Here is a 9,326-nt window from a genome sequence, read left to right as displayed (position 1 = left end):
ATGACCTAAAACTCTCCTCAGAGCATCCTTCACCTCCTTATTCCTTAGGCTGTAGCCAATAAGATTCAGCACTGGAGTCACCACTGTAGAGAACAGAGAGGCCCATTTATCTCAGTCCAATGAGTAGCTGCATATTGGGCTACCGCACATAAAAACGGTGCTCCCACAAAACAAGAAGAGAGCTCTCAGATGGGAAGCACAGGTGGAGAAGGCTTTGCATCTGCCCTTGGAGGAGTGGATCCTCAGGGTGGTGGAGATGAGGTAGATGGAGGAGATTAGAATTGCCAGAGATGTGAAGATGCCACGAAACACACCAAAAATGTGAAGTACCATTTCTTTGCTATAGGTGTCAGAGCATGAAAGCTGGATCCTAGGGGGATGTCACAGAAATAATGACCGATAACACCAAAGTCACAGAAAGAGAATGTGAAGGTGGAGATAGTTTGCGCAAGTGCGTGGACAAAGCCAGTGAAATAGGAGATGATTACCGTCTGTGTACAGGCTTTTGAGGACATGACAGTTGCATGAAGGAGAGGGTTACAGAGAGCCACATGCAGTCATATGCCATTACTGCCAGCAGGAGACACACAACACTAGCCATGAGGAGACAAGTGAATAGCTGTGCCACACAGGCACTGACTGAAGTGGCTCTCCTCACTGCTGAAGAGTTCACCAGCCACCTTGGGAGATAGCTGAGGAGTAACAGAAATCCACAGAAGCCAAGTTACTGAGGGAAAGGTACACAGTGTGTGAAGCCAGGGGATCAACCTTCATCTACATGATCATTCCAAGATTCCCTATTAATGTGCTTAAAAAAAAAGCGGGTTACCTTCACCTCTTGGCTTTCTGTTAGTCCAGAGAGGATAAACTCAATGGCCACACAGTGATTCCTCTCAGACATGTTGCTAGCACACTCATATTATCTCCCAACAGGAAACTGGTTCAACACCTAGAAGTAATGGGAAAATGGCAACACACAATGGATTGTCTCAGTAGCCACAAGGAAGCACAGCGCATTTTCATCATAGCTTCTGACTAGACTTCTTTAATTACGCATTGAAATGACTTGTGATACAAGGGAGTACTGTTCCTATTTTTCAGGTGAGAAAAGAAAGCGCAGAAAGATAAAATAATTTATTCAAAAGGCAACAGCAGCACTGTGAAACACAAGTCCGAGTTTGGCACTACAATGGTTTTTGTGTGCCCTCTTTCTCCTTTTTTAAGGAAAAAAGTCTGCTTTTCTTGAGGACATCTATGGAGGACTCTTTTCCCCTCACTCGTGGCCAGGGTTGGGTGTACAGTATCATGCAAATGGCCCACTCCAAGGGCAATGGCCCGCTTGTTCCTGAAGATACATGGTCTTGACACTAGTTCAGACATCATTCTTTCTGTATTGCATCACCAATACATTTTTTGCCTATTAGCTAACTCCCCCGGGCATTGGTAGCAGGGTAGTTAGAGCCCAGTATGGGCCAATAGGTCCATTAATGGGACAAAGCAGCCCCCGTTCAGCCTTGCTGAAATAGGAATATAATGGTTAGGCTGCAGCTGTGCCAACTTGGTAAGACCTGCCTTAATTACATGGACCTCCACCAGCCTGACCTTTGGGACTGCAACTTGTAAACATACAAATAACAAATCCACATCCTGGCAGAAGAAAGTAAGAGATTCCTCTCTTGAAAGAAATGGCGGCAAGCACTAAATGGCAACAGCAGCAGGAAAACTCAGCTTTGCATCTTCCCAAAGAGGAGGAGATACCACAAGATCCTCCAGGTTTGGCTGAGAAAGGATTTCTCATTTGCTTGCATCCCTGTTGTCAAGGAAAAGTGGCCATTTTCTGCTCAGGAATAAATTGGGAAGAGTCACCAAATGAAATACTTTCCATTTAGAGGGTGAAAAATCTCATGCTAAAAGGGAAGGAATCCTGAACAAAAAGGGAATCAGTCATCCCTGTAAAGGTTCTACCAGCTTCACCTCACATGAAAAATTATTGTTAATCTATTGGAGGTTACCAGTAACCTGGCTGACGCTCTCAAAGCGGAGTTCTTATCATGTGGGTGACTGAATGGAGGTTTCAATTCTTGCTGAGGTCTGTTTCTAGCATAGGCTTCAAGGTATTGCATATGTACAAAACTACTCTCTTACTGACCTGTTTCATCCAGAAAGGCAAGGGTAGGTACTGTAGATACCAAGCCAGTTTATTCCCCCCTTGAGCCAAATCTTCAGAAGTACTTGCCCATTTCAAGAAGCAGACAGCAGGATTAAAACCAGCCTATAATGGTTAGGTACACAGTTTAAGTGAGGAAAATGCTTACCCTGCTTAGATGCACAAAAGACCAGACTGCCTTTACACACTGAGTTATCTTTGCATAGTTGGCTGTTGTTTATCTCCAACCTACCCAACATTTTCTGCCCTAAAGCACAGCAACTAGCCCAGTTATTTTCAGAAAAGGGCTTCAATGAGCTTGCTATCAACAGGTTGCTCTCTTCCATGGACTACTTGGGAAACCGAAGGAGATAATTTCCCTCTCCTGCCCCAACGTCAGTGATCAAACACTGGATTAGGTGCAAATTTGTAGAATCTCCATCTGTGCTGACATTTAAAATTCAGCTGGATCAGGCCGGAGCAATCTGATCTGACTGAACCTGCTTTGAGGAGGAGGTTGGACTTGATGACCTCCAGAAATCCTTCCCAACCTAAATTATTCTATGATTCCATCTGCAGATTGAAAATGATCTTTTTGATCTCTAAAATGAAGAAATAGGCCTACCTTCCTTGCATGAAGGTGCGAGATATTTTAGGCAGTATTGATCCCAGAAATAAACTCTTACTTCAAAAGCTACAAACATTTCATGTACCTTCGTAATAGTGAGTAGCTTCCTTCTTCACTACAAAGACATCTTACTGAAACAAATCAGAAGATTTGTCTAAATAGAAAAACTTTAGGACTTCAGACTTGCAGTAGAGCCCCTTCCTGCTCCACCTGCCCAGATAAATGTTATTTGCTGAGAAGTTTGCAGAACTATGCAATTCAGTACTGCCTTGGGAGCAACAGCTCCTTCTTTTCCCTATATGTTGCAGCTGACCTGCAGCCTGGGCGTTGTGAAACATTAGTGGAGTGACACGCTGAGAAACAACTTCAATATGAAATGTGATATTCTAACACTCAGCTTGCTGCTTCAGAATTCTTTCTTCAGAAAAATGGTGTTACTGAAGTACTTGGTGTATTTATGACTCTCGATGCAGTTTAATGTCTGTAAATTAGATCTCCTGCAAGACACCAGGCCTTAATTAGGAGTCTCAGCAGATGCACTGTAATGAAGAATCTCTCTGTGAATTAATTTCCCCTACCCTTGGTTAGGGGTCCAGTCAACATCTATTCTAGGCTCCCCCTATAGACAAAGGAAGCAATATCACCTTCAGAGGACAATTCATCCCATCTTAAGATAAGTGTGAGAAGCAGAAGGAATCATCCTCTAAGGGTGTCTTTGTTGTCATTGATTATAGGACATGCCCGTCTCATTCCCTGCCCTTAGTACTTTTTACTAGTGAAACTGATGACATAAGTATCCTAGCAAATTCAGTGAACCTGTCTGTCCCTATCAACTCACAAACAAAGCTTAACAAAGCTTTAGACTGCAAACTTGAATATAAATTCTTTTAATAATAATAAGACCATATTCATGTAAATAGCAGTACAGTGTAAGATATCAGAGGAATCAGTTCTGCTTATCTGATTCTGAAGAACTGCAGTGCAACCCCGTGGAGTTTAAGTATGCCATCTGGATGTGAATCCACCTCTGTTATTAATTATGACCAAACTTGATAATTCTTCCTCTCATTAAAATGCACACTCCTGATACACAGTTAGCTGTTTTTTCCACAGAAGACTCCTGTTGTCTCTAATAACACATCCACCCTTGGACTCGTGTCCTTTTGTTAGATAACCTCTTTGTCGCATGGACCATCTAGTTTCAGGCAGCGTGCTCATCTGTGGAGCATATATTTTGCTGTGATAACCTGTTCATCTGTGGACCATCCAGGCTCAGATTGTGTGTCCATCCATTGGGGTAGATTTTTCTTCAAATGCAGATAGAAAATTCTTCAAGTAGGTAATCGCTGGTGATTTGCTTAGAGTTCTGGTGCCTCTGCCTTAACAGTGCCTTTGCACTTGCACCTAATCCCACATATATTTTTCTTCTAAGGTCCTTGAATAATTAACTCTTTTGAAGAAAAGAAAATTAATGGTCCATTAGAAGATGTTGACATAGATATCATGCTTTAGTAAACAGTTTGCCATTAACCTCTCTCTGTTCTTGCAATATCACTGGACACTTATTGAAATTGCTTTACGATAAGATGATGAAGAAAGCTGTTCTGGGAAGCTGAGGAGCCTTTGAGACATATGAACAAAGACCCTTCCCCTGATTCTGGCAGGAGTTTAAGGACATCTCTATCTTCTGGGAAAGCTAGCTTACTTGGGCTACTTCGAGGGCTTTGAGGTTGTTCGACAAACTGTTGGCCTTCAGAGCAGAGAGCTGAATTGGGTTACTCAGCTGAAGAGTGATCTGCTCTGACTGTCCCTAGCAGGGAAAGTCATCAGTGGGGCTTAGGCAGGCAGAAATGTCCCAGGTAACGCAGCCCCGGTTAGACTGTGCTTACAGTGGCTGCTCGTGTTGTGGAGTGGGGGCGACTCCTGGGACAATGAATGTGCAGTGCCATGTGTAAGATGACGAGTGAGGGAAGCTCGTCTCTTTGGGCTGCACCATGAGGTCTGCAATGTATCTGCATTGGACCGAGTCCTCTTCCAGACTGGATTAGACTGGCAATGTAATGGCTTCCGGAGTTCTCGTCTAGACTACATGAAAGCCGTGGTGTTCAGGAGATAGCTGGGTTAAAAGTGGATCAACAGGTATTGCTTGTCTGGGTTATTTATCTTTCTTTGCTGTAGTCCTCTCTCACAGTTTAGTCAGGAATATCTGAAACCTCCATGGTATTCGAGGAAGCATGAAAATGTTTGCTTGCAGAAAATTTGTACTTCTAGATGTTGCCAGAGTTGCTCTGGGAACTGACTGGTTATTGTTTAATAACACCTGTCAGTCTTAATGATAAATCTATGGATATGGAAGAGTGGAACATATTTCTTCCTCAGACACTACGTTTACACATTAAGGGGTCTAAGTGGTTCAGGATGGGCAGAATGGGTTGCTCTGAGTGATGACCCCCAGTGAGAGGGAGTGTAGCTTTTTATGGCACCTTTACTTGCAGTCCTTCCTAAGGATAGGGAAAAATGGTCTTACACCCATTTGTCTAATAACTCTGTGTACTGAGGCAGTGTTATAGCAGGTTCCGTTTCCTTCTCTGTGCTACTTCCATGGCCATGTGACTGAAGTCTTTCTCTACTGAAGCCAGTGGCTTTTTGTTCTCTACGAGCCAGCTCCCTGAGTCAGATGGAATGTGATCCAAAGCCAGAACTCAGGGCAGCATTAAGCTGCATTAACGTGGACTTGAAATAATTCCATAAACCTGAGCTGGTCACTCTACACTCTTCCTGTAATTCATAGATATAAATATAGACCTTTCAAGGGAGACAGAGACAGGTGTGATCAAACTATGGAGGCAAACAGACTTTTATTTGCCTTCATGAGCTATAGAAAGAGCCTACAAGTTTGGTTTATGCTTTGGCAGCTCATTAACAGAAGTCTAAACTTAGGTAAGATGAATCCCAGCCTCAGCATTTGTAAAAAATTCTTCTGTGTGCACATCTTTAGCCTGTGATGCATGTGAATTGGTTCAAGGATGTTCACCCACAACAAAAGAGGGTAGGCTGTCCCTCAGGACCACCTGCTGTGTGGTAACTTTGTTCTTGCATCGAGGACTCGAGTCGCCCACATCACTAATACTGTAAACAGTTTAAGGTGCCTGATGAATGTGACCCACTTTTGCTAAAAGGTTAATGATCACCTTCAGACTGGGATTCAGGAAAAAAAAGACTACAAGGATGTATGAGGTAAGGGAATGGAAACAGAACATGGAAGCGATACTGCTGAACTGGTACTAGTTAGCAACAGTTGAAAACAAAGCTGGGATGTCTTCAAGGCATCAAACTTGAAAGTAAAAACTTAGGTGAAACTAATCGCCTTCAAAAGGGTCACAATTGTACTTTCTCACAGTAAAGCTGTAGCTCTTGCTATTACAGAAAAGTCTTTAATAGTACAGTTATTTCTTTCTTCACTTCTGCATTCACTTTTCTCCTACTTCTGTTGCATAACGAGCAATTATTTCAGAATAAATTCATCCATGAACAGCTGTACTCATCATTTTAATTTTTTAAGCACCTGTTCCAACTCCTTTGGAGGTTTTATTGACTGACAAACAATTTTCTCCATGTAACAGTCTGTTCAGTGCCTCATTTGGAGGACCTCCTTGGTCCTCAAGCTGTAGACTGTGGGGCTTACCATTGTATAAAACACAGATATCACCTGGTCTTGGTCAGGCAAGGAGCCAGAGCTGTGGGGTGTGTAGCTGGAGTGCCAAAGGATATGGCAAAAACTATCAAGTGCACAGGATGCACAGGTGGAGAAGGCTTTGTGTCTTCCCTCGCTGGAGTGACACCCCAGGATGGCAGAGATGATGTAGATGTAGCAAAATGCATACCTGCAGTATGACGAAGATGTCACCTAAGATGCAAAATGCTGTGAGGATGATCTTGTTAACCCCGATGTCAGAGCAGGAGATACCACAGATCAGGGGTACCACACCACAGAAGTGACTGGTGATGCTGGAATGGCAGAAGGACACCCAAAAGGCACAGCTGCTGTGTATCATTGAGATTAGAGACCCACAAGAATAAGAACCAAGTCACAGCTGGATGCTGAGACTTCATGACATGACAGCTTTGCATAGCAGTGGTTTCCAGCTGGTCATATGCCATCACAGCCCGAATGAAACATTCGTTGGTGCAAAATGTAGAGAAACAATACATCTGGGCAGCACAGCCACCAAACGAGACAGCTTTGCTCTCTGCTAAGAGACTGGCCACTGTCCTGGGGGTGATGCCTGAGCAGCAGAGCTCTAAGACTGCCAAATGGCTAAGGAAAAGCTATTTGGGAGGGTGGTTTGGGGAGACAATCCTTATTAATGCGGTCAAGCCCAGACTTCCAACTACAGTCATCAGGTAAATAATTAAAAGCATTACAATGAGAGTGGGCTGTGCTTCTGCCTTGTTGATTAGATCTAGGAGGAGGAACTCAGCTACTGTGGTGTAATTTTCTGCTGCCATTTTGCTCAGATATTTGTTCACATTAGGTAAGCAAGCTTGTCTTGATACACTCTGGAGAACAACTGGCAAAAACCGATCATGATCATATGCTCCCGCTAGCGGTGACCAGCATACTTCCTTTGGTCAACGAGGACAATACTGATTTCATCCAACATGCCATTCTGAAATGTAATCACTTGTCTGTGTTATCCCAAACCAGCTGTAACATACATTACCTACCTAGATTGTTCCAGTGTGAAGCTGGAGCACTATGAATGCCACTAAGTCACAGTCTAATAATGGGAAATACATAGGTATCAATGTTCAAGAGCTGTTAGTGGGAAGTAGGCTAAATGGGACTGGAAACAGAAGAAATAGTCTCTGACAGATCTTAAAGAGGTAGTAACATTTCCCAGTTCTTTGAATTCTTAAATCAAAATTACATATGCTAGTGAGCATTTCAGTTACTACTGTTTCCAGGGTCTGAGGGCACTAATAGGCCTTAATGGGCCTGATCATCCTCGCCTGAGGCATCCACTTGCACCTCCTGCCCATGGGCCCAGGAGCCCCATTTAAGCGCAACCCTGGGCCTTCAGTTTCTCTCTGAGCTACCCTAGAGGAGCACTGATCTCCAGCTCAGCTCAGCTCAGCTCAGCTCAGCTCAGCTCAGCGTGCAGACTCCATTGCTCTGGACCCTGCCCTGTGGACTGACTTCCCAGCTTGACCCTGGACCTATCTTGTCACTTTGGGCCTGCCCAGTAGGCACTGGACTGTCTCTGTCCCTGGTTACCCTCACCAGGCCTGATCCTGACTCTGACCCGCAGGCTGACTTCTCAGCTTGACCTCATACCTGCTTCATCACCATGAACTCTCCTGGTCATCCGGACTCTTGGTTGAACTCGGCTACCATCTCTAGGTCTTCTCTGCCCACCTGGCTCAGGGCCAGAGGGACAGGCCCTGGCTGCAGCCTCCTGAGCTTATCATTCTACACATCCTGAATAGGGAAAAGGAAGGAAAAAATGGGCACTTCTATGGCATCACTCATCTCATCATGTAGCAGATGTCTAAGATACTCACATGAACCATTCTGTAAAAATACCTGTTACTTTTTTTTTCCTCCCCCTCCCTATTGAGAAGAAACTAAGATGGAAGACAGAAATGAAGGCATGCTTAAAGGTATATCTCTAGGTGAGATGAATTCCATAAGCAGGCATATGCATGTAGAGCTACTCCAGATTTATTACAAATAAACCAACTATTCCTTCACTGCCATATTTATAACTGTGATACTAATATTTGTTTAATTCAGAAAAGGATATTAAAGTCCACTGGTTGGATTCCAACTGTTTCCAGTCAACTTGATGGCATTCTACTAGACAAATGTCTGATAGAAAACACTCTTTGATTAATTCTGCTCGTTCCTGCACCAAACCAAGCTCCATTCTCACTCATAACAAACTGACTGTCTGACTAGTAGGTAAATGGGCGTATGAATTCATGAGCTGACTTTTGAAGGTGTGCAGGATATACAGAGTTACCTGGGAAGACAGAAATGGATGGTCAGCATCTTTGGGGAGAATAAGGTTTCAAATGCATTTGTCTGCATGGGATTACAATGATATTCCAGAGTAGATGTCAACTGCACTTAAACTCCACGACTATGAAAAGAGTTAAATTCATATCCATTTTCACTTATCATGTCTTTATTAAACCAAAGGTAAGTAACTGCAATTTGTTTGCATGGAAGAATACATCACTACAATCTGCTGCTGCTGTATCAATTCTATCAATAAATTGGACATACAAGCCACAAAGAACACGTGTGAAAATGAGGCTATTCTAGGATTCCTAGACCGTAACATTCTAGTTCCACATTGTCCTGAAATGATGTTTTGCTAAATTTCAGTCTACTTTTAAATAGAAACAGACTTTATCTCTGTTATTTCTGTTTTGTATAACAGAGATGGTCTCTTTCCAAAATGTTGAGAAGATTTGGATTTATTCCACTCTTGCTAATACCCAGCACTCTGAAAAATAAGGAGAACAGGCTTTTATCTATCTGGT

This window comes from Apteryx mantelli, chromosome 13 (genome assembly GCF_036417845.1).
Source record: "Apteryx mantelli isolate bAptMan1 chromosome 13, bAptMan1.hap1, whole genome shotgun sequence".
Lineage (NCBI taxonomy): Eukaryota > Metazoa > Chordata > Aves > Apterygiformes > Apterygidae > Apteryx > Apteryx mantelli.
The sequence above is the reverse complement of the archived record's forward strand: the minus strand, read 5'-3'. Positions refer to the sequence as shown.